Here is a 27,755-nt window from a genome sequence, read left to right on the forward strand (position 1 = left end):
AAATAACTCAGAATCATAATCGACATGGGATGTTCCAGGCCTTTCAGCGGACTCTTGGTTGGGAGGGCCTTCAAGAGCTAAACTACACAGTTAAACATGTGCCTTGACATGCGATAAACTTGTAATGATTTCAACCACAGATTGTAAGAGACTTTGAACTTCTACTTTGATTTCTTTATCTAGATAATCATCTATATTCCACAAAACAACTGTTTTTTTTCAACAATTTTATATATTTTTAAGAAATTAGATGCCTTATCCTCAACTATATTCAAAAGGTAGTGTTCAAATTCACAGTATGCTTTTACTTTGTTAAAAATGTACACTCGGGGTAGCCGGATGGCTCAGGTGGTTAGAGCGCCAGCTCTCAACCACAAGATTGCTCGTTTGATTCCTGCATGGGGTGGTGGGCTGTGCCCCCTGCAACTAAACATTGAAAACGGTGACTGGACTTAGAGCTGAGCTGCGCCCTCCACAACTGGAGTGAAGGACAGTGACTTGGAGCTGATGGGCCCTGGAGAGACACACTGTTTCCCAATATTCCCCAATAAAAATTAGAAAAACAAGTACACTCACTTAAAAGTACAACTTATTCTAATTACAAAAGATAAAGGAATCCTATAGCATTAGTAGGCATCATTACCAGAGAAAAATTAAGGTGTAAAAAAGATCAGTCATCAAAAAAATTTGAGATAGTTTTGTTAGTTATAAAACAAACTGATCAATAACTTCAGCTGGGGCAAAAAAGATCTACCTACTGAATTTAAGAATTACAGCATAGAACTGAAAGTTTGAAAAGTGCTAAAGAGCACACCTTTTTTTTTCCTCATCTGCTTTTTAAAAAATAAATTTTTTTTCAATTACAATGGATATAGAATGTTTTCAGGGATACTACACAGTGATTAGACATTTATATAACTTACAAACTGAGCACCCTGGGTAAGGCTAGTACACATTTGGCACCATTCATAGTTATTGTAATATTATTGACTATATCCTCTGTTGTGTTTTACATCCCATGACTGTTTTCATAACCGACAATTTGTACATTAAACTGCACATCTGATCACTTCCCCAAAGGTACTTAACATTTTCTTGCTTTTTAATCTCAAGAAGTCTTGATGTTATTTTATGTCTCACAACCATTTTTAGTTAGGAATCTAATTTCTCATGTTTATCCCTCTTGCACTGTGCTCTTGCTTTTTCTAGAGTACGCAGCATACTGCTGTAGGAGTTAGGTGACTTCAGCTCTGGCATTCTTGCTAGTAATAATCATACCTCATATTAAGTGATCACTTACTAAGTTCTAGATGTTATCTAGCATTACTGAAATGTATTATCTCATTTAATACGAGGAATGTCTTATTATTATCTCCATTTTATAGATGAAAAATTGAGACACAAAAAGGTAGAGGGATTTTCTCACATGTCACAGAGTAAATGATGGAGTTGGGATTTAAATCTAGAATGTTTTAATTGAATCCACATACTTAACTAGTACGGTAAAACTAACTAGCTAGTAGACCGTGATAAAGCAATTTAACTTCTCTAGAGACTTGGCCAGTTTCCTATTCCCAAATCATCTTGGAAATTTTATAGTCCTATGAAAATAGATTACATATTCTATGACCCTGTATATCTTGTAATTTTGTTTTACCCACACATTCAAATGCTGTATTTCACAGCTGTTCATTCTGTTTTAGTCAATTATGTAGATGAGCCCACCCCAGATAAGCAAATACAGGCCTCTCCCCAAGGAGTCCCACTTAATATTCTCCCTGATTGAAGGTCTCCTTCAGCATTTTTCTTCCAGTCTATGCTCTTGATTTACCTCCACAGAGGCCTTCTGCTTAAATTAAAATCTCCAACACTCATGCATAATTGTTTGTAAAAGCTCTCTACAAGAGAGTCACATGTGCTACTTTGTAATCACTAAAAAAAGTAAGATTGCTAGCAATCATGTTCCCATTTGATAAATCGTTTCAGTTGAGAGCTATTTGTACTCTTCTGCAGCTGCTTGATCTTCTGTGACTCTGCTTTTTTGGAATCTTATCCTCTGTGAAGATACTTTGACTATTAAAGGGCTAGACAGGCTTTGCTACAAATTCAGGTACTATTAGGAAAAGACATTTTCTTAAATAATGTACCTATGACATCCAAACAGCAGTATCTCACAGTCTCACTTTGTAGGCATATAAATCCTACTCAATCAAAAAATAATAGATGTGGCTATAGCAATCTAAGCCTTTATTATTCTTCTCTTGTCAGTCCCTTTTTACCAAGTTTTCCCACATTACACTCCTGATGGCCTCATCTACGTATCCTGGGCTTATCTCAGGAATGAGAATATCCTTTCTTTTAAGTTATGTCTTGAAGGAAGTCTGAGCCCCAGAGAAAAAACAGTACTCATTCTATTTTCTCACTCATGACCTAACAACTGAAATCTGACTTTAAGTCACTGTAAGAGATTTAACTGAACCAGAGCCACTGACCTACTAGAAAGACATAGAGCTGGGACTCTTTGGTTAATTTCAACGGTGACTTTTTTGGTTTGTTTGTTTTTGTTTTTCATAATTTAAAACAAGGTTTAAATATGCCAGATATTTTTTGTTGTATTCATTGAAATATGTTTAGAAGATCTTATTTTGATTAGTGACACACTGGAGTCATACCATGTCAGATTGAGTTCATCAGTTTTATTCCAGCCATTAAACTTTTTAACAAATAAGAGTGGCTTACAGACGTTAATTTATAGTTAGCCAGTGACAGACTGAGGTTACAACCTCAGCTGGGTCTGTTGTCATTTCTTCCAAATCCCATCCAGTATTATTTTAAAATGTAAACTACACATGCTGATGTCTTCCTTTGCCTCTCCAGCTCCACCTTGCACTCTCCATCCCCAAACACCATCCTCTGTGGCCCTAGAAACTAGACTGCATGGACTTCAAAAACTGCCTCCCTGGTTCTCTGGCCTTGGGTTGGATTTCGCCAACGGGGAGCAGTGCAGGAGTTTAGGGGAGAGAGGAGAGTGAGACCAGGGGAACTGTATCCCCTGACCATTCCCTCCTCTCCCCCTTAGGGAGCAGATGGCAACCTGCTGATCCCATCTCTGGGAGGGAGGAAGGGGGTGCTGTTCTGTCTCTTTGTAAACTGCTTCTTTATTGCATTCTCCTCAAATTATCCCATTTTCAGTACGCCATCTGTTTCCTGTCGGGCCCCAGACTGGTAGAATATATTATAGAAATGTATTTAAAATCTGAGGATTCTCTAGTTAGGCTATCAAAAAAATAAAAAATAAAAATCAGAAGCGTTTCATTCCTGGGGCCTTTATCTTGGGATTTTTAAGGATGAGGGGATGAAGGTCCCCTCCACCTTCAATAAGCTGCCTCCTTCCTAGGAGTCCTGTCTCAGTACGTCATTGCCTACCTATGAAGCCGTCTCCCTGCACCTTAGCTCCTCCACCGTTGGTCACTGCCCGATCTCATTTTATTGCCTTCATAATACTTATCAGTATCTGAAATCATCCTGTGTATACATATATTTGTTATTTTGTCTCCCTGGTAGATTCAGGGTCTATCTTAAATTGGGTTTTCCAGGAGCCGACTCTGAAAGATGCTCATTAGGGGTCATCTCCTGTGAAAGAAAGGGAAAAAACAGCAGAGTGGACAAAGAAAGAGGTTGCTGCAGCATGTCGGCCCAACGACACGAAATTTCTAGCGGCGGTGTGGCTATCAAGGTAACCTACATGTGACTGAAACAGCCTTTAAACCACCTCCCCACCACACACACACACACACACACACACACACACACACACACACACACACACCCTTCCTTGAGCAGCTGGCATTAATGTCTGAGGAAAGGCAATGCCTGATTCATTTTTTTCTCTCTCTGGAGGTAGCGCACTTGCTGGAAGTCGAGTAAGGAACATTGACCCAGCCCCCAACATGGCCTCACACATATTTTTTCTGAAGTACATGGCTGCAACTGTGATAACCTCAACCCGTAAAGTAAAATAGATTTTATTATTGTTATTGCTGCTGTTATTTTTTAAATGCGAAAAGTAAATAACTCAGAGCTGCCTCCTGTCACCTACTGGCAACTCAGCTTGTACTTCTGACTCCAACAATTTCCACAAACAATGCAGTCTCAGGCCTTTCACCACTCCTGATCTCTAACCACAAAAGATTTCCTTCTAAATGGTGTGAAGATAGTAACACAGAAACTGTCTAAATTGGAGTTGGGAGTGCCTGTAGGTGGAGCTCAGACACCCTACCACTTAACAATTACTCCAGACAGGATTGCCTTCTGTCTCTAACAGGAAGCTGCTTTCTGCCTCTACTTCTCCAACAGGAAGAGAGAGGATCTTCTCCTTGCAGGTCAACCACTCAGCCAATGAAAAACCACGACAGTTTAAATCCCCACTTTCCTCCAATGGACTCTTTGTTCGCAACAGCCCCTTTGAACACCCCCTTTCCACTATAAAAAGAACCTTTCTCTCCTTTGTTCTTTGGACTTGTGAGTGGTTCACATTTAGATTGTGTGTCCCAAGTTGCAATTCTTTGTTGTTCCCAAATAAACGCATTTTGCCGGAGAATTATCTGGCTGTGTATTTGCTTAAGGTCAACAATGGTATTTTTGCTATTTAAGAATTAAGTCTTTTACATAAAATAGACATCAAATATGTGGAAAAATGGTTACCACAATTAGAAACCATAAATTTGTATTAGAAATACAAATTAAGCCATGATGATTATTGCTTATCTAATTAGCAAAAATTTAAAGAAATAATAGTATTTAGTGCTAAGATTCTGCAGGGAAACAGATCCTCTCACACATGCCGCTGGTAGAATTTTAAATTGGTATAAACTTCCTGGATGGTAATTTGACAACATTAATCAAAACGCACCAAACGTGCTAATCTTTGTTCCTAAAATTTCACTTTAAGAAGTTAACGTGAAAACAAAATAATGGAAAACTATATACAAGAATGCTAAGTGCAACTCTAAACTAGGGAAAATGCAACTATTCTACAAATCACGGATATGATTACATAAGTGTATTTTGATTTAGGCTCATGACACTATATAAAAAATGCTTGGAAAAGAGTGTAGACATAAGAAATTATTCTTGATTCTTTTGCAAGAAAACAGTGTATTAGAAAGCAGTGCAATATAATTTCACATTTATTTATAAAGGTGTATTGAGTGCACAGATAAATGACTAAAAGTATAATAGAATAAGCAGTGGAAATATAGTTGGTTTTTATTTTCATATTTTCTGTAATTTCACTGTTTCTATGATAAATGTGTATCGCTTCTCTCTCGCAAAAACATTATTAAGATAATTCTCCTTGTCTGCTTTAGTCTCAGTCAAGACTATTCATTGCTACTTGTTTATTATTTTTTGCAGAGTCTGTTCTTATATGAGAACATTTGATATTGCACAAGATAATTACATTCCACAGGTAGGAAATGTTGGTCAGCTAACTTTGTCAAATGTAGGCACTTCATTAAATTTCCTATGCCATTATAATGTTGGTGGAAATGTCATTATTTGATTATAGATTCTTAAGGTAGAAAAGATGATTAAATGATATACATCTATGTCATTTATACACAAATTTCTTTCTGATGATTGAATTCCTTCCAATAAGATATCTACAATCATTGTTCTAACTTGAATCTCTCCAGTGACTTGGAACTCGTTCTAAAAGGAATGTATTCCATCTTTGGAAAGCTATGATTACCAGAAAGCTTTTCTATATTTAACAAAAGTTTCAATTTCTTTAATTGTAAATTGTTAATTCATGTACTTGGCAGTTTTTTGTCTAGAGAGTGTTTCTTTTACTTAGTGATTCATTAGAGTTTTTGATGTCATTTTGTTGTCATCAAAGCTTATCAGTCATTTCAATCTTACTTCTTAAAATGCTATATGTCTAGACAATCTTTCTCCATCTTGAGATGAGATAATGATTTCACTATATTTCTGTCATGTTTCAAATTTTACAGTAATTCTTAAATCCATCCAGAATAGATTTTGACATATTGTATATGCTGAGGACATACCCTATATTTTTCATGGGCAATAGTAGCAACAGGCTACTATTTTATGCCTAGCAAATGGTCATTTTTAAAAAATGTAATAAGTGGTGAGGATATAAGTAAAATGGGTTTGCATAATTGCTGGTAAGAATATAAATTGGTTCAACCTTTATAAAAGGTAATTTGGGTATCAAAAAGTTCGACATACTGGCTAGTCCTCTTACTTTTAGGGATTTATCATGGGAAACAATCAAAGAAGAGGACAGAAAGCATATACAAGGATATTCCTCCCCACGTGACATGTAATAGTGAAGAGTGGCAAGCACGGTGTGCGGTAAACTAACGTAAGACTCTCGTATACACGGGCATAGAGATCAAAAACAGAGGCCATACGGAGAGTGCTCCTGGCCTTAATTCTGCCTCTTACTGGGTGACTCTGCCACAGCACATAAAGAGGATCTGTTATAATGTAAAAGGTCCTTTTGACCTGTGGATCATTATTTATTCCGAGTTCTATGAAGCATGACCTTGAGACCCTCAGCAGAAAGCAAAGAGACCACCTTTGTTTTGACGTGCGGAAACAATTTCATCTCTTCAGGAGCTTTTAGTTATTTAGGATGGAGTTTCAAAGTGAGTGGAGGGATGTGTCCCTGTGGGTCAGAGTAACTAAACACTGAAATTCAGAGAGCCTCTCACAATCGAAGACTGATTAAAACAAGACATTTAGAAGCTAAGTTGGAAAAGAAAATGTATGTAAAAAGTTTCACCCAGAACACACCTGTAATTCTGGGTTGTTTGAAAACACAGAGGAAAAGAAACAAAACAAAACAAAACAAAACAGTTTTTTATACCCACATGAAAGCACACTGAGTAAGAAGCTTAGGTGACTAAGAATTAAAGCAGAATAAAATTAGTCATAACAGTTAAAAATATTGCAACTCATTTTACATAAAGTTTTCAAAGAAACAGAAAAAGTTGACCGAAAAAAAAAAAAAAAAGATCAAAAACACATGTTGAAAATAACAACTTACAATAAAGGTCACTAAGATATTATTGTAACGCATCACAAAAAGACAAGGATGAAAACAAGCATACCTGATTCCTGGGTGAAAAATGACAATCGATAACTGGAGATATCAGAAGAGAAAAGGTGTGTAACACTGTGTTGCTATGAACAATTTCATTTTATCTAAGCTGGATATGGGAGCAGGGCTAGAGGAATGAGACGATGGACAACCAGGTTAAAGAATGGCTGTACTGAAAATATTTTCTCCAGCTTAACATCCTGGTCTCTCCGTCTCTGTTTCCCTCTATAGGAAAAAAATAAAAAAAAAATATGGAAAAATGTTTTCACAATTCAGTAAAATGTTACTGAGTATAAAACCCAGTTAATTGTTTAACGAATGGCTGGATGAGCTCTGCTGTTCTAGCTGGAGAAGAGAGAGCCGACGGATAGATTTAATAACAGACTCTATTTATGTGGAGGGCTCAAGGGAGTGATGATTGGCTGTTCACATTTTCTGCTGTGGACCAAACAGGAAGCTATGGTCATAAATTCTAACATGAAAGACATAGAGGATTTAGGTTAATCAGAAAGATGACTTGGCTGATAAAGGCTATAAAATAATGAAATGGCTCCCAAGGGTAGATGGTAGATTTCCCTTTGTGGAGCCGATGTGTAAAGAACAGGCTCATCTGTCAGGGTGATGAAGGCAGGGGCTAATCATGGCACAAGAATGGTGTCAGTGACAGTCTGTACTTTTGGGTTCACTAAAGCAGCCTCTATCTTTCATTTTCAGCAATGGAAGCAAAAGCCTAAAGACTTTGCAGCCTCAGCATACCTTTGCTAATTTGCCCTGTGATGGATTTAAGCTGAATAAAATACACAATAACTACAGGACTTGTTACATGCAATTAAATAAATAAGAGTTGTAATAGAGCTTATAAACATAAAAGTATTTCAACGCATGCTTAATGACAAAAAGCATTAAGGTAAAGATATATTTCTGTCGAGTAATTATTAACAAAACCATTAAAGACAATCCTCAGAGCACTCGGAAGCAATGTTACATGTGGTTATAATTTTCACGCTCAGAGTTCACATTAGTTAAGGCATTGGTGGTGGTGGAACATTATAATGCTGATGATGAACAATTATTTCTAGAGCAATGATTTCTAAGTGATTAGGGTGTATTGTATCACTGTAACACATCTGATTTTGTATTCGCTTTCTCAACAGCCTCCTTATCTTCCACAATTCCTTACCCCCACCTGAAAGCACATGGGACGGTCTTTTCCGGACAAGAAAACAATCGACTAATACTTACCAAACGTTTGCCATCCCAAAGAGAAATACAATGCAACAGGTTAATGTCTGCTAATTCTTAACATACCATTAGGGAGTTAAAGAGAATGTAAGGATTTTGAGTTGGAGAATGTATAAATTTAAAAACCTAAAATTAGCAAGTTTATCATGACTTGTTAAGTGAGTTTGAGAATGGGATTAAGCCCCTGAGTTGTAATATACCTGAACAAAATAAGGCAGTTGACCAGTATTGGTCTAGCCACAGATGGCCTACATTCTGCATGGTGTTTGCTCAGCGCTGGAGAAAACATTCTATAACATTATTAAGATGTGGTATTTGGCCTTACAGACCTTAAAATCAAAGCCCAGATACAAGATAAACTGATCTAGGAAGACACTAGCTGTGTAACTGTGGATACCTCTTTAACCTCTGTGAGCCGCAGTAATGACAACATGAAAACAGTAAGGGCACCTACCTCTTCGTATGAATGGAGGGACTGAAATAGTACATACAATTGTTTAGCATGAAATAAGCATTCCTACAAACTTCAGTTATAAATATATTTATTTTTAGTTATATTTATTTTTAGGCACGTGTGTTAAATATGAATTCTTTGTGTTATAATAACTCCAATAAAGACGATGATTGGGAGCTGAAGCAATCATTGAGAGAAAATGAGCTATCAGCTCAGTGATGAAGGATGGACATGATTTTGCGACTGTAGCTGGGAGGGATTTTCCAGTTAACGTGGCGTGGCGTGAGCACATACTCACAGCCAGGTACAGCGGTAAAATGGACAGAGCACCTTGAGTTGAGATTTATACCTGGTGAAAGGCTAGATGAAGGCAAACAGCAGTTGACCTTAAGTTCTAAGCAACTTGTTCATACTTTAATCTACTGAAAACTGCCAAGTGCAGTATGACATAACATGAAACAGAGTGCTAACATTATAAGATACTTAAATCTAATCGAACAGTCACAAACTCAGATGCCTAGAGAGTCAAGTTTATAACCTCTGTAGTGTGTGGCATAGCCTCGACATAGGACAATAGGGGGTGATGGGGAATAGGTGAACTGGAGAAAACATACCCTGTCTGAACAAGGTATTATTTTTCAGCTTAGCTGATGTTTGCCATGTGGGAAATAAAACCCTGGGTTTCTGATGATTAGATGCTTTAAAAATATGATTAGGGAATATACATTTAAAATTGAAATGTCTTAATTTTTAAAAATACCTTTTGGTCAAATAAAATACTTCCATGAATTGCATCTGTCCTGAGGACTGATGATGGTAGGCCACGCTTGCAATAATCTGTAACTTTGTAAATGAGGGAAGGAAGTGGGACACACAGTGAGGTGGGCTCTGAACCAATGGTAAGTGTATCCAAGGTTTGACTAAAACTCACTGGAGGCCAAGGCTCCATTCCTGTCAGTGTAGGACCCCGTGTGAGCACGTCCCGGAGACTGGGCATCTGTGAGGTTTCAGTACAGCCTTCATTTTACTAATATATAGCTACAAGTTTTGGATTATCTTTCATCAGAACCTCGAAGTAATGTAGCAGATGAAGGCAGGTCAAACTAAGATTTAAAAAAGCAAGTGTGATTGTTAGTTCTTTTTTCTTGGTTTCAGTGCAGTGGAGAGGAAAGAACCTGTATTGGGAGTCATTCATTCATTCAGACGTGGGTACAAACACTAGTGTTTCCCGTTTCTTAGGTACCTTGAGGAGGTCAGTTTGCTTGTCTTTAAAATGGAAATAATGCTGATGAACACACAGAGTGGCTGGAGAATGACATGAAACTGGATAACCTGATGACATGCTATCACAACTTCAAGGAAGTCAGGAAAGGAAAGACGATTTAAGGATTAGAAACAAATGTTCTGATATGAGCATTTATGGTCAACTTCCCTGCGAAGAGTAATTTAAAACGCAGCAATGATAAGAGCCAATTAAAGCACTAATAAAGTGCTTTACCATTCAAATATAGGTTGGTGAAAAATTCAGCCATATTAAAGCAGAAATAGGTAAAGATGGGTTACACATCATATTGTTATTAAGATCAATTGCTTCTATAATGCAACATAGAAGAACTGTGAGTTAAAAGTCAGTTTGTACAGTTAGAGTAAATAAGCTGAAGTACTATAAATTTTCAAGAAAATTGATGAGTTGGGGAAATAGCAAGACTTGCAATAGAACAGAAGACTTCTAGATTTACAACCATGACTCCAAAAGACAAAAACTTAGCATTTTTAGAAAAGAGGTGGGCTTATATTTGGAACCAGCCTTGGATTTAAATCAGGACCTGGCATTTCCAGCTTTGTGGCACTGGGAATATTAGTAATTCCTCTAACTCCCAGTTTCCTTTTCTGTAATATGTGGGGGAAAATGCCTATTTTTATGGTGGTGCTGGTGAGAAGTCCCTTAAAATGATGTCTGTGAAGCATTCAATCACTTGCAAATCCTGAGTGTTCAGTACATGGTAACTGCTCTTATCATCACTACTATAGTATGTTTCAAGACTCCGAATGAGGTCAAGAGGAAAATGGTAGAATATTTTTTAAGAGAAAATAAGAAAGATGGGAGAAATTAAAAATACTATTGCAAAATAGTGCAATTGATGCTTTGGACAAATGGACAGTATGATGAGTTTTACATTAAATGTCATAAGACTATGTCAGGTCTGGAACAGCAAATTTGTGTTTAGATCTTTCTTCTACATAACCAGCAGGAAAGCTCCATCCAACAGTAGTCTCCATGACAACAGGGAGCACCTTAATTATACACTCCATATCAGCATACCTTTTGTGTCTGTCAAGCAGCTAGTAAAGTAGCCTACAAACACTATGTAGGCAAACCCCTTAACAATAAAGAGTAGACTCTAGATTTCCTCTGCACCATCTTCATATCTCTTTATTTGATAATGGGGTCTAAAAGAAGTAATACAGATCAATGAGAAATACAGCACTTCCATCCTAAGATTCATTTGAAAATAAATACTTAAGACTACCTAAAGTGGATACTCAGTGTTCTCAGTTCTGGAAAATATAATGTTATTATATATTTAAAGTATAATTCGTGTAACTTTTGATTTAAATAGATATTGAACTAGTACCATCTGTAAGACTGGTGTTCATTAATCATCAAATGTTCAATAAAATTGTTGGGAATGCTTTATCTGTCTGAAGAACTGGGCCATGTGCCCCGACAAGGGAACAATGTTATAAGAGAATAATGCTTTGTATGGGCTAAACTATTGGACCAAAGGCTAAATTTGACCAACAACTGGTCAGCACACAGCTTTAAAAACATGAGTCTGAATCACATTCACCAGGACATAACCAGGACATGCATGGCCCAGTTTCCCTGTGATACCTTTCCATCCTTCCCTATAACACCTTTTCCAATTCTCTTCACTCACTAGTCCACCCAGCCCCAGCCACAGCCCCAGTGGACATGTGAGTTTGTAGTCCTGACTCATAGATATAAATTGTGCAAGACCAAAGTCACAAGCAGCTTTCACACATATTGGTCTGTTTTTTGCTTTCTTTTATATGAACGTAAGAGTATGTTGGAATTAAACAAACATAATTTATTTCTGTTTGTCTGGAGAGCTTATTCCTTTTTTTAGTGAAATGACTCTTCTGCAAGTCAAACACACATATTTAAGGGTTATCAGTGCGATGAATAATAAATAAGGTAAAAAGGTGAGAGATCTCACAGAGCTGGCATACTTGCACTCTTACAATTCTGAGAGTCATACACATGCTCTCTAGAGGCCAGTTTGGCCATGTGTCACCAAATCTACAAAAGGGTACATATTTTTTAACTCTTCATTGAAACACTTTGCTTTTAGAATTTTTTATTGAAACAGATGTCCAGAAAAGTGCTCAACTCCTAAGTGTGAAACTTGATGAATTTGGGGGGAGAACAACACCCAGATGAAGATATGAAGATTATTTCCAGCACCTCAGAAGCCATCCTCAGGGTTTTTCCAGTTGCTACCCCTCCCCAAGATAACCATTCTCTACTTCTCTTAACTTCGATAAGCTTCATCTCTTTTTTGAACTTAATTTAAAAGGAATATTACACTGTGCTCTATTTTGTGTTAGCTTTTTTTGTTCAACTTTACTTTTGAGATGTATGCTTCTACTTTTTGGGGATAGCAAAGTCATCTGGCATTATATGCCAAGTGCTCTAATAAGATGTCCTTAGAGGGACTCCCTGTACAGTTTTGTTATATATGTGGAGTAATTTGGAGGGAAGATACACAGGAAAGCTGGAAAATAAGAAACAATATACATATAACTTATAACATGTATTATGTGTTAAGAAGTTCTTCAGTGAAAACATCAAATGTTTCTCCATCCATGGATATGTACATATATTAAAAAAAGAGTTCAACACCCAAGATGTTGAAACAAAAATAATTTTCACTAATTTATACAGTTTCCAGCAATTCTTTGACAAATGTCACCTTTGGCCACAAGAAAACCGTAAGCATTATGCTCACTGTTATTTTTCCTAATGGCCCTCTTCCCATCAATTTCTGATTGTTAATCAACTGAACATTTCTTGACTTTATTAAAATCATTCCTAAAAATACATTCTTGGCATATTTATAGATTATTTACAATCAGAAGAACCTTGCAGAATGTTTCTCTGTCAATATTTAAATATTGAAAAAGTATTTATAAAACGACAATTTATTTACCTTTCTATATACTTAAATAAAGTTATCATTCATATATTTGTCAGTCCTTTATGATAAAGAATTATATTTCCTAGAAAATGTTATAGATTTCCTAAGAACTTCTGCCAGTTATCTAATTCCTTGATATTTATTTATTATGATGAAAATATTACTGACCCATCTCAAACATCTTTTCCTGCATGTTTAAACTGTAGCATGTTATTTTGAAGTAAAGATTCCCAATATAAGACTTTACTAAATATCAGGGAAATGCATTGTTGATTTAGGCAGGAAGTACACTCAGATTTCCCTTTGAAATGAGAAAAATTGAATATTATACTGTAAAAATGCATATACATATATACAGAAATACATATATATGTATATACATAATTTTATCAACTGATACTTTCTAACCAACATTTCAGAAGATTTTCAGTGCAATGATAAATGCTATTTGTAGTCAAGTTCTAAGAACTCAAAGACTTTAAATTGTACTCTGGGTCATAAAATGGATGAGTAAATGCAATGCACACTGGATCACGCACTCACTTGAAAAGGGGTTCCCTAGTCCTAAAGTCCAAATTCCCAAATCTTACCAACAAAAGGCCCTTCTTTCCCTTCCAACGCACCTTATTTCTTATAGCTCCCCACCTCACAGTCCATGCTCCAGCCATTCTGAAATTCTTTTATCTAGCTTTCTTCCTTTACTTTCATTTTCACACATGTTGTTCCCTCTACCTGGAATCTACTTCCCTCTGTTCTTCCCACATTCTATTTCACCTGGTTAACTCTATAGCTTCACTCAGTTCTCAGTTTACATGTTATGTCCCCTCCACAAACACACAAACACACACACATATTATATGTAAATTTTATATATATAAAATCATTATAATCACTTTACAAAGGAAGCAAGAGTGGTCCAGTGAAATCTGAAATATTCAGATTTGTGGCTGGAATTTAAATTTATCATTTTTTTCTATAACATAGGAGCAATACGTAAACAAGCAAATCATTCACATCTTATCTATCTTTAAATATGAAGACTAATTTTTTTCTCAATTATAATAAGTCATATTTTTAGAGAGAGGTAAAAGGTGCAATGCAGAGTAATTGTTATACTTTCAGAAGTCAAATAGACTTGGATCCAATATTCAGCTCTGCCATTACCAGCTGTATGACTTTAGGTAGGTTACTTAACATACCTACTGTGGTTCACTTTCCTCTTGTATAAAAATACCTACTTCTTGGAGTAAAGCATGTAAAGCATTTAGTATAGTGAACCTGGCCCAAGATGACTACTCAGTAAATGTGACTTAAAATGAATGATTATATGAGAGAATGGATAAAGAAATATGGAAATAAATCAAACATCATGAGCAAAAGTATATGTTTTGTATTCACAATGATACATCCAATTTTGCATAGAATCTCCTACCACCAGAACACTGAGGTGGCCATTTTGTGGCCAGTGGCCACATGAAAAGCTTAATGAGAAGTGGACTTTACTGTCTACTCTGGGGAATGTTAACTAACAGTACTGGAGATCTCCCATTAGCAGACAGAAAAAGAGGTGTATGCACATTCTCAGTCTAAGCAATCTGCCTGCAGGAATCACTGTTATGGGGACCCTTGGATTCCATGGGTGGCAGACACCATGACCATTACCTGGATCAGATGGCAAAGAATTCCCAGCCACTGGCACTCATCTGTTCTACCCTGCCATCACATTCCGTTTTCATTTCATTTCTCTCTTTTTTGTTTTTGTTTTTTTGATCTTGGAGTCCCCCTCTAGCCCTGTGATATGCTTCCCATCTGTTCATGCAGATGGTGCTACCCAGAGAAGTCAAGAAGTCTGGTGTACCCAAATCCCTCTCGATTCAGTCTGTTCTCTCTACCACAGAGCAGTGGGGGAAAGAAATGAGAAATTGGAAGCCATATTTTAAAGCACAGAAAGGTCACGGCTCACGTAAAGAAAACATTCATGTTCAGTGTCTGGTTTGAAGTGAAGGTTGTCGACATAGGTAAGCCCTTACCCTGACATTCTCCCAAACAAAACTATGTCTGCAGTAGCTGACAGCACCTGGAATAGAGAATTAAACCCTCCCCTCGCCTTCCCCCACTGCCTACCAGATCTTAGCAGGCAGCAACTGAGGGAATTACCTTGTAAACTTGGATCGAGGTATATTTTACCTTCTTTTATATCTATACCTATGAAAAGAGAAAACTTGCAAGGACAAAGTAGCTTTTTGAAATTAAAGAAGGCTGCCACTGAATGATAGTAACTTGATTTTGTACAATTTAAAAATACTACAAGAGAAGAAATTGAGCTACACATCCCACTTATGATGGAAACAAACAAGTCTCAGCACTAGTTGAAAAGAGAAAAAAAATCACAAAGAAAGGAAAAGTAACATAGGATAATAATGTCTTCCTCGTTTAAGATGTCCCAGATTTTTGCAATAAAATAAACATTAAAACCAAAACCTATCCAGTGACAGACTAAATTCAGCCTTTTAAGTGATTTCAGAATCTTAAGTTTCTTCAAATTGAAATGTCTGATAATCCCTATTATTTGGAACTTGGCTTCTCAGAGTAAAACACTGTTTTTCTTATGCCTGGAATTTAGAAGTTCATTTTCACTCCTGTGTTGATTTTCCCTTCTGTTCTTTTAATGCATATCCCTACCCAGCCCCTAGCCACCCATGCAGTGTCGGACATAGATTTTTCCTCCTTGAATGTAACTCCATTTACGATCAAATAAAAACTGGTCCTATGGTTTGTCTCATCCCCCAATCAGAAGGCGATGACTAAGTGTGTAGAGACATAAAAAGGCTCCATGGATTAACCCTTAGTAAATAACATTAGTGTAACAGTGAAATATACAATTTAGTCACCTACTAAATCAGCTAAGAAACAGCCAGTTGGGATTGGAGGAAGTTTTAATCATTATCATGCTATGAGCCACTTTTACATGGACATAAGACTGACCATTGTGTTCTTTATATCTAACTTCTCAAAGGAAAAGTCAACCCATGATTCCAGCCAAATGGACTAAAATACTTATGATTTGGGGAAAATATTGTTCTGAGCAAATGTAAGCGATTCTTTTCACCACACAGTAGTCAACCTTCTACTCTTCTCACAGTCGGCCTTGTCTGTTATCACACAGAGAACACACATATTTGTGCATGCATGTGTACGCACACACACATACACTCTGAATTATAGACAAGATAGAATAATAACACAGACATACTCTATGCTAAGCCAAGAATGTGATATCTGCTCTGTAACCAATGAGAAGTTATACATATTTTTAGTGATAAAACATTTGATTATCATGAATAAAAGAACATCCTCCTTGAACTCAATGGTAATACATTTTCTGAAGTGTGTGTCTGAGAAGCACTAGAGCTCATTAGAAAGTGTTTTCTTACTGACTCCTTCTGTGGTAGAAGGCTAATATGGGTCACCTAAATTCCACCTTGATACAATTCTCTGTAACTTCACATCTCTGTCTTTTAAAATACCACACTGATTGCAAATGATAAGGTAACATAAGAAAACATAATGCCAATGGAAATTTCTACAGTCAACTCATATTTGTATTGAAATCACAATTTGAGAAGCTGAATTGATGACAATTGCTGATCCTGTCTTTATTTTCAAAATGCCATCTGTTGAAGTTGATATCACCTCAAGTACAGTCTCTTTGTTAATATACCCTGTTTTCCTGAAAATAAGACCTCGCCAGACAATCAGCTCTAATGCGTCTTAATCTAAGAACCTGATCTTATAGTATAGTAAAACAAGATTGGGTCTTATATTAATTTTTGCTCCAAAAGATGCATTAGAGCTGATTGTCCGGCTAGGTCTTATTTTCAGGGAAACACAGTAGTTCCTCCACTAATAAAGAGAAATTCACTAGCCTGTAGGAGAATCAGATTTTTTTTTCACCTCATTGAAACATAACAATCTTTGATAACTGGGTTCTAAATTATATCAATTTGATTTTATGCTTCTCTTTCTACTCCAAATTTACCTCAATATGCAAATCCATTGTTTGAAAATGTTAGATGTGATTTTTGCATGAGATGCCTTCATTGAGACAGAATGATAAATCAATTTGAGAGAAACCCTACAGATCCCATTCAACTGATAAACAGAGTCAGGTAGTTGGACCGATAAAATACAAAGTGCTGGGGATAAACCACAATTAGTCACTTAAATGTACATTCATTCAATGAATATTTTTTCATTGATTCTTCTGGAACGGGTTCTGATCAAGATGCTGACATACAGTGAGGAATAAAACAGAGGCCTCTGCTGGCATGGATCTTACAGTGTAGTGGTGAGAAGCCAACGAGTGGTAAACAAATGAAAAATGCATTTAGTTATAAATAACATAAAACACAATAAAGTGGAAGAGAGGGAAGAGGAAGTTCTGGGTAAAGTAGTGTCACTTAACTTGCTTCCTGTGAGCAGGTGAGCTTGTTCTGGCCTTAGGACCACTGCACTTCTGTCCCTTCTCACGGGAACACTCAGCTCACTGCTGTCAGTCTTCAGAAATAACATGTAGGTTCAGATGTCACCTCCTAACGCAGGACTCCACCTCTCTCTTCTAGTCACTCTTGACCAGACCATTCACTCTGTTTAGTTTATTTCATAGAATTCATCATGATTTTCAGGCCTCATATTGACTATAAAATATCCTGTCTGCTGATGGTTTATATGCTTCCTTCACTAAGTACAACCTTTGAGATGGGGACAATGTCTGGCTTAGTCAGTCCTGTAACCCCCACCCCTCACCTAGAGCGACATGAGCTGCTCACTCAGTAGTTGATTGGGTGGATCGACACATGGTTGAATTAAACGTTCAGCGATTCACTTAACTATGATGGCCCTGTTTCATTACATGTAAATTAGAGCTACTAGCATTTCCTCAAGCTTCTTTTTGGAACACTACACAGACATTCCTAATTTTAGGTAGTCAAAATGAAGAGTTGCATGAAGCCATTATTAGTCTTATGAAAATTCTGAGTATGTCCATGTCTGCTCTGCCACCTCCCAGTCCAGGCACTTGGTCATTTCTCTGCATTAAACCTGTTAGAGTACAAAGGGCATGGGCTTGGGAGTCAAACAGACTGGGATTCTAGTCCCAGATTAGACACTTACAGCGGTGCTGCTTTGAACAAGTTACTGAATTTGTTTAGGCGTCAGTTTCCTCTTCTTTAAAAATGGAATGATATTAGTTATCTCGCAGATGGGATTATTTGGAGATTAGAAAATACAACATATGCATAGTACATGACGCACGGCCCATACCCAATTGATTTTGACTACTATAATTACCTTGGTAACTATAGTAATAACCATAACTGCAACAACAGCTATCATTTAATGGGTACCTACTGTGTGACAGCTATTTTATATGGGTTATATTATTTAATTCTGACCACATTTTTGGAAGTTAAATGATATTAGTATTTCTAATCTAGAGTTGTTAGGTAACTTTTTCAAAAAGCACAAAGCCTTAAAAACAAATTCCAGAACTTGGCTCTTATCTACTATCCTGTCCTCCTTCTCTTCATCTCTCTATTACACATATTCTTCTCCCATTAATCCCCCAAGTTTTGAGAGTCAAATTTTAGATGTCACATTTGTCTTTGTGTCAACCTATGACAGTGTTGACACATAATAAGGATTTACCACCACCAAATATTATACCATGCTAATCATGATGGCAAACAGCAGAAGAGGTCAACGTTAGAATATCTGTAGCAACATTAGTAATAGTAATTAATCTTTACAAACAACTTGCTATGTGCCAAGTACTTTACTAAATGCTTTACAAGTATTCTTTCATTTAATCCCTGCAGGAAACATTCACAATAGGTACTATAAGGCCCTATATTACTGATGAGGGAGCTGAAACTCAGAAGGATGGGGCACCACTAGTTTGTGACAGAGGAAGGCCTTGAGAAAGGCAGTTGGATTCCAAACCCCTGCTCTTAACACTTAGCACTACTGCTACTTCAGGGCTCATCTGCTCTGTGGTCTCACTAAGCAATAATCTGACACGCAGAGATGCCTCCTACTATTTTGATGCCTGAGAAAGTTTGGACTCTATGCTGGTCTTTATAGTAGTTTCCTTCAGTTGTCAGCCTGCTACAGTGGCTAAAATATAAAGCCCTAATTATTGTCTCTATTATGGCTGGTGGGAACAATCCAACATGGAATTAATCTCTTCCTCCAAGGACTTATGGACACTGAGCTTTTGGTTGCCTTTTATTCTGTCTGTAAGAGTGCAGATAATGAGCTGCTTCTGAGAAGCAAAATAGCTTGAACATTCCATCATATAGTGATTGTGACTTGAGTCTTTAACCTATTACACTGGTTTGGTTTCCAAAGGGAAGATTGCTTTATTTGTTACGTCTAGAATAAAGAGGGAGAGTGGGCTTACTACTCAGTTAGCAAACCAAGTAATTAAAACTTTTCCCCAAAGCATTTTAACAAAAAATTTGGAGAGGTGAATCCAATAAGTTGGATAATTTTTTATCTCCTTGTTTTCTTTTCTTCCAGGGGGAATAAGGCTGAAAAAATATCCTGGTGAAAGACATCTATTTTACTTGTTCAGGAAAATATAGACTTTCTTCAGTGTACTCTGGGATCTTTCCCAATCGCCTGGTAGACAAAGCTATTTTTCCAGTTGTCTGCATGTTGGAGTCATATGGCTAATGGCTCAGTACTCCTTGCTTTTGCTTCCGGGATGAGAATGCTGATGTTACGGTTAGAGTCAAGAATCTCAAAGACAGAATGATGTCTGTAAGTCCCTGACATGAAAGCTTATCAGTTACGTGGGTAATCACTTCTTGGATTATGAAGTAATAACTGAGCTTATTCAAATCAGCAGAAGAGCCTATGGACAGGGTAACTCTCAAGTGGCTTTCAGGATCTCCGGGAGCCACAGAAGCCACGTGGCCTCCTCACTTCCTCTTAAGGCTTTGCATTTTGAGCTAATTAAATTGAGACAATCTTGCTGTGGTTGCTTTTCCCCTAGTGTGTAGCCCTCTTGAAACTCTACAATATGGCTGTATAATTCTGAGACAGAACAGAATTTCAAAATCCCTGTATCCCATCGTGCATACCGCTTTTCCTTGAACCTGGGTATTCAGGTTCAGAAGTGAAACAAACAAAAAATGACTTTCCACATCTAAACACCATGTTTTCGCGAAAATAAGACCTTGCTGGACAATCAGCTCTAATGCATCTTTTGAAACAAAAATTAATGTAAGACCCGGTCTTATTTTACTATAATATAAGACTGGGTATAATATAATATAATATAATATAATATAATATAATATAATTAATATTATATTATATTATAACATAATATAATATAATATAATTAATATTATATTATATTATAACATAATATAATATAATATAATATAACATAACATAACATAACATGGAGGTCTTATATTAATTTTTGCTCCAAAAGACGCATTAGAGCTGATTGTCTGGTTAGGTCTTATTTTTGGGGAAACACAGTAGTTGCATAAAAGAAAACTCTTCAAGAATAAAGAATGAAAAGAGGAGTGATGATATTAAATTATATCTGAGGAATATACTATGTGTGCTGTTTGTATCGAAACAGGTACAGGCTAGCCCCAAACAGTGCATAGGTTCCTATTGTGGAGTCCTGCTTACGACTGAGAGAGTCATACTCGTTTATTTATGAATGATGACTATGCCAATCTCTCTACAGGGGAGATGAATGACCATTAGAGGTTCCTTCCAGGAGTCTTGGGAATTTTAGACTATACAATCTTCTCCTTCCAGCAACATTTTCAGTACCTGCTTTCTCCAAGAGTCTTTTATAGCCATCTACCTAGACAAAGATTACACTTTCTCAAACTCTGGGGAGGTGACTGAGATAATGGGCTTTGGGTGTACTTCTGAGGCTGAAACTCCCTAGCAAGTTACTTACTTCCCCCAAACTTAAGTTTCCTCAGTTATAAGATGGAGCTCATTGCAGCCTGCTTCACAGGATTGTTTAATGCAGGTAATTTAGGGCTTCACATATAGAAATTACTCAATAAATTATATTACTACTATTATTACTATAACAATTCAATTAAACAAGTGTTCATTTATATTTGCTTTGAACAGGTCTTTGTCTAATTAAAACTCTGTCATGAGTGAACTCATTACAAAGACTATCTGGTCTAACTATGTATTTTTCCATTTTGCCAAGCAAGTTGCCAGTGAAATCTGCTAACAAAATTCACTGAATTCATGAAATCAGGGTGGTACAAAAGTTATTCCAAATGCGATTAGAGAAAACTTTCTCTTTAAACTAATGCTGAGGACACTGCATTGTTTCCAGGCTTGATTTACAGAAGTTACTTCTGTTCTTCAGTCTTAATGTGACACAAATAGAAAAAAAAAGTGTACATAAATATGTCCATATAAACTGACATATGTATGTTTATGCCCTTAAATGGATACGCAGGCATGCGCACAACCACACACACACCCACACACACACATACACACCAGCAACAACTTTAATTGCCCACTAGGAAATACTTTGCTTAAAATAAAGTAAACCCAAATAAATTAAAATAAAGATCTGGCTTCTTTCCATGCTGACAGTATTCTTGTCACCCAGAAGGTTCACTCCTAATGAAATTGGGAATATTCAAGTACTCCCTTGGAATGAGCTATGTATGCCAATACTGTATATAGATATATTAACGAGCCCATGCATGGCATGTCCCCAGTGGGTTCCAATGCTTCCTCCCTTTGCAGACAAGGCCCAATTCAAAGACAGCACTGCACTCATTCTTTGGGCCTATGGTGTAAGATCCGTATCTTTACTGGGAGTACAGCTGGTTTGTTCCTTACTTGGAAACCCCTGGAGCCTCTGACAACTCATCCTTTCTGCAGTAGTTCTTTCACCCTTGGGTTTCAGTGCTGCCACCTCAGCTATCATTTGATTGAAATCAGTGGACATGAGGACAAGTAGGGATCCATCTAGCTGACAGTAAAAGAGACCCACTGACTACCAGAATGTGATGAGTCGGCAATATTTAAGAAAAAGAAGGTAGGTAGACTTTCTTTTCCTCTTTAAATGTTTTTATCTAGAAATCAAGCGAAATGTGGCAACAGAAAGAGTCCTGGATTATTTCCCAGGGCTGCAAAGTACATACCACCTCCATTTCTAAGTCTGGAGAATGGAGTAATTCTGACTTTGCTATTTTTGATTTGGATTTGACGTATTTGCTGACAAAGCAAATTCCGAGGAAACAAATGACTCTGGCAGCAGCAGCAACAGTAACAATCCCTGGGTGAGGAGTTAGAGGTTTGGGATTCGACGCTGTCCTTTGGCATCAATTGGGTGATGTTTGGGACAGTCATTTCCCTCTGAATCTCCTTCTCCTCTATAAACAAGATGAACTGTACGATGACAGAAATTACTTCTAAATAAATATATTTAAATCTAAATAATGTTATCTTCTAGGAAAAACGATGGGCAAAACATTTCTTTGAAAATACACTACTTTAAAGAGGATGCATTCTGTAAAACTTTATGATATGCACCTTGTCCCACAAAGATAGAGATACATGAGGTGATTTTTCTTGCTTGGGAGCACTGAGAAAATCTAGAGAACAGGGTCTCATGCTCTGGTCAGGAGGACTGATATTCTTATTACTCACTGCTGTTCTGCCTGACAAAAGACACTCAGTATCTCTGTGAAAATGAATTAAACCAATTAGAAAATCAGAGTTAAAAATTCGTATATTAATGTTTGATAGACTACATTTCAGCGTGGAATGGGTACTCAGTTATTCACTTGCCTAATATCCTGTAGTAAAACTTTAGGAGTAGAGGAGGAAGATAAAATGAATAAATCCTGCCTGTCTAAATTCATTACAGGCTAACATTATCCTTTGCCATTTTCCCAATGACAGAACATACATAGCAGGAGGTGGTTGAATTGCCTTCTGCTTCCTGCTGAATTTTTCTTTAAGAATGTGAACCTTTAATCAAAAGTGACATGTTTCTGATCTAATGTTACATATGGGAGGTGTATAGACATATGAAGTCCGGGGTTTTCCCCTCACACCATATGACAAACAACTATTTTTAGATGGGCCAATTACTATTGCAAGAGTAAGAAAGTCATTCCTTCCATGAGAACTGCCCTAATAAAATCAACATCAGCACATCTCCCAAGCCATTTATTTAACCAATGAGACTATAAATTGCAACAACACAACTATAAAAGTATAAACTGTGCTACAAATAGCTTTGCCCGTTTGTCACTAAAATATTAAGTAAATTTTAAATAGTAGTCCTGCATTTTATCGCAACAACCACACATTACACTTTATCTCAAAACCATAAACCACATCCTACACTAAATGAAGAATTATACCCAAAATGTGTTAGAAGGTATTTATTGACATGGCAAACATGTTTATGAGGCATTTACTGCTAAAGAAAAAAAAATAAGGTCACAAAACAGTATTTATAATGTGAATCTGTTTTTATGAAAAACTGCAGGTATGCTTTTTAAACTAGAAAAACATCTGGAAAAGTATAAAGCAAGGTAGAAGTTACTGGTTAATTCTGGATGATGGGACAAAGGATAATTCATAATTTATCGGAATTCTCTATTTTGTCCATATTAAATATGTATCACCTCATAATAGAAAATTGTTTTAATTGTGTTTGTTGAAGAGTTTTAAATAATGTAATAAAATGCTAATGATATAATGTTAATGACTTGGCCTAAGTAATATGCAGTCCAATTTGGACTCAGATTCTAAGTTTTAATATCATTGTAAATTGTGTTCATAAAAGATGCCATTAGTCGATAATTTAGGCTTTCTTGCATACCTGAATACAATGATTTTGTTTTTGCTTTCCTAATTAATAAGATGTTTTTCAAGGAGCTAAATGCAATTGCTAAAGCACTGAAATACCATGTTAAGTATTGCTGTGTGCATAATGAGGTGGAAATCCTAAAAATATGTCTTTATGCCATATATTAACAAAAATCATTGGACAATGGGATTTTTAGAACTAGAATAAAATTCAGAACTTATTTAAATGAAAATTATATTAATTTTAAGAATAGAATGCAGATCTCCTGATTCTCTGTCCAGTATAATTATCCATCAGCTTTCTGAAAGCTAGTAAATATCTCCCCTTTTTTAAGTCAATAATAGTCTGAATTGTATCTCTGCTACATTGTTTATGATGTCATGTCAATACCAGATTAAACCTGATTTTTACCTGCTAGTACTTTGGCTGGTTTCACTGACAAAAATCCTGTATTTTAATGTCATTTTGCCTTGAAGTGTTCTGAGAATGATTTGACTGGGTCAATTTTATTTTAAAATAAGATACAGTTAATCTGTTTGAAATACTTGTTTTATAAATTGCTAGGGATTCTTCAGCTTAGTCAACTGAAAAGTCCTGTGTCAACAATTCTACAGCTGGGCTCCTCCCAAGAAAATATTCTTCCCCACCTCTAGCTATATCTCCTGACCAAAATCTCTAAATAGTATCATAAAAGACAGGAGGTATTTGATTTTATGATCAAATTGGTATAATTGAGCTATCAACCAGCCAAGGGGAAAGGTGACAATCTATATTCAAGAATTTCATTATTCTTTAGCCACAAACTATAAATTTAAGCTTGTAAAAAAGCATTATTCATCACTTTTAAAAATTATTTCTGTATTCGGTAGCTCTTTAAATCAGTTGAGAAAACAGACGAGTGATGAGACGTGGTAAGAATAAAAGGAAAGGTTTAGTTTTAAGTGAAAACGACTGAGCACATGCTACAAATGAGGCACTGGGCTAGGGCTACAGGACAGTTTTAAAAGCTGCCATGACCACCTGGGTCTCAAGCCAGGCTTCTCATTTCCTTGCTTTTGATCTCATGCTGCCAAATGCAATGCTGGAGCTAACTGGTTCACTAAGTTTGTGTCCTCAACACTGTTTAAACATCCTTTATGTGTGCTTTAGTCGTTCCCTTATTTACTCTAGCTATGCCTGGCCTAGACCTTTCCCATTCTCTTCATCTGTTCACTCCCACTCTTTTCATTCTAGACAGGGAACCTGGTGTCTTATTTCACAGAATCATGAAAAAATAACTGGGATAAAATTCTATAATATAAAACTACTGACTTAATATTTAAAGCTTTTCCTGTCCTATTCTTCTATTTATCAACTATCCCCGGCATTCATTTATTTATTAAACAATAAATAACATCGAACACTTACTACCCACCATATACTGTGCTACTTGAAATATATAATTTTAATTTCAAGTCTGATGTTAGCTGATAAATTTTAGATTCATGGATCATAAATTCAGAGGATGATTGGGTTTAAAAAAAATATTGGTATTATCTAATTCAGGCTCTCTTTTATATATGAGGAAATTAAAACCTGGAGAAGAAACTCAAGTTTTAACAAGAAATCAGTGACAAGAGTCCAAAGTAAAACCCAAGTTCCATTATCAGTCTATTTTGTTAAGAAAGTTGGTTTAATTGCCCAGTGATGTCCATTTCTCTCTCTGCACAGTATTAGAATTGTTTCCAGTGTCTCTAAAATGATTGTCAACCTGAAAAGCAATGGGATAACTGGGAGCAAGCTGCCAATTAGTGTTTTGGTGATGGGGAAACAAAAATATAATCAGAATAAAAACTTAAAACCTACCATATAATAATAATGTTTAAAATACATTCCATATTTCTAAATCTCATTTTCTGGACTCTCCAAGGTCGCTGTACCTACCTTAATGTAAGCCTGTGGAGTAGCTGGGCACTATCCTTGAAATTCTTACTATCCAAACACAATATAGCAGCATTACTAGACTCACAGCTCCTGCTGGAGACAGTGAGAAGCAATGGGCACAGCCCTCCTTTACAGGAAGATGGCTTCACAAGTTTAGCACGGTTTTAACGGAAGAGCTGTGATCACGCTCCTCCCTGGGTTATGGCCTACTCTGATTTTCTATGGTCAGGGATCCCACCCACTGAGCCATACATCCTCTGAGAGGAGATGGCCTCGTTTTCACACACAGCTAGTCAAAGCAGATGTCACGCATAGATGATTCTCTACTTCCAAGAGATCAAAAATATTCCTTGGCTGCAGACTTAAATCTTCAGGGATATTTTCAGAGATTCCTAGGGCTCTGAAATACGACATTTTTTCTTTTCCAAATTTTATCATGAAAATTTTCAAACATACAGACAAGTTGAAGGAATAACACAAAGAACACCTACATATTCACCACGAAATTCAACAAGCATTAATATTTTGCATACTATTTTCTGTATCTTTATTCTGTTTTAATACCTGAAAATTTCACCGAAAAAAACTCTACAAAGGAGCTTACTCAGATCCTCTCAATGACCTCCTCCCTCCCACCATCTTCTTCAGCCAATCTCTGTGAATCTCAACAGGAGGGAAGTTAAAGCGTTTTGCTTTTACCTTGAACTCATTCATTCATTCCCTCATTCATGACATTCAGCTCAGAGACCCTGTTCTACCCAATTCCTGGGTCGGTGCCTTGATATTAAAGCTCTCCCTGTCCCAACTTTGTATGTCTAGGCCTTCACAATTTGCTTTTCAATTCAGACGGATAAACGCTGCCACTAGCACATTCTTTACAAGGATCTTACCTGTACCCAGAATTCCTCGTAGCATAAGCCATCTCTTAGTAAACTGGGACAGGTGTGAACCTGAGACCTAAAGATGCATTTTCCATAGATGACTGGGGCCTACTGTTCTTCAGGGCCTCTCTCCAACCTCCCTCCCTCGACAGTCAAATACTATTTTTGATACAAATATGATAAACAAACTTTTATGCTGGCTTATAGGGATCTAGGGCAATGCACCAGTCAGGCATGCTGAATATAGCAAATAATGCAAATGAGATAGTCCTCCAGATAAGAAAGATGTGGGAGTGAGAGTCATCCCACTGTATTGGTTAAGAGCTCTGGTTCTGAACTTGGAACAGCGTTCAAATCCTATCTTCAAAGCTCACTTTCCTAGCCATCTTAGGCAAGTTGCTTCAGCCTCATTTTCTTCATTTGAAAATAAATATCGTAACAGTTTCTAACTTAGGAGGCTGTTGCAAGGATCAATGATATTAATGTACAAAAGCATTTAGCTCAATGTGGGACCCCTAACAAATGTTCACTGAATAATACTATTACGATAAAGTACATATCAATGTAAAACAGAATAGATCGGAGGCACTTGAACATTTCAGAATTTGGAATTTCTTCCCCTGTAATGCAGAGGAATTCTTTACATTGCAATGTTTTCAGAGTAAGATATTCTTTTCTTCATTTTCCCTCCCCGAGAAAACCATCTATTGCTTCTAATACAAAATAAACTTTACAAGAAGAAACAGTCTCCTCATTGAAACCGCAGAGCATCACCATGCTTTTCTGACATGAAGGTACGTTTAAAAGTATAAATTCATTATTAATAAATATGAGATCATGACTTTATTTGCACATCTGACTGCTCTTTGGAGGGTGAGAGGGCACAGAAAGCCTTCCTGTTGTCAGAGGACCAGACCTCATTCATGAAGATTAAGAGCATCTGCCACATTCAGATAAGTATTAGGCATTCTTAATATTGTTGTTTTCTTTTTTTTTTCTA

General features: G+C 36.6%; 1 protein-coding gene across 4 annotated transcripts in view; it reads right to left on the bottom strand.

The window, feature by feature from the left end:
* Positions 1 to 27,755, bottom strand: part of GABRB2 (gamma-aminobutyric acid type A receptor subunit beta2) — a 206,624-nt gene that overhangs the window by 111,898 nt on the left and 66,971 nt on the right. The window lies entirely within an intron of this gene.

The sequence above is a fragment of the Rhinolophus hipposideros genome (assembly GCF_964194185.1).
Source record: "Rhinolophus hipposideros genome assembly, chromosome: 23".
NCBI lineage: Eukaryota > Metazoa > Chordata > Mammalia > Chiroptera > Rhinolophidae > Rhinolophus > Rhinolophus hipposideros.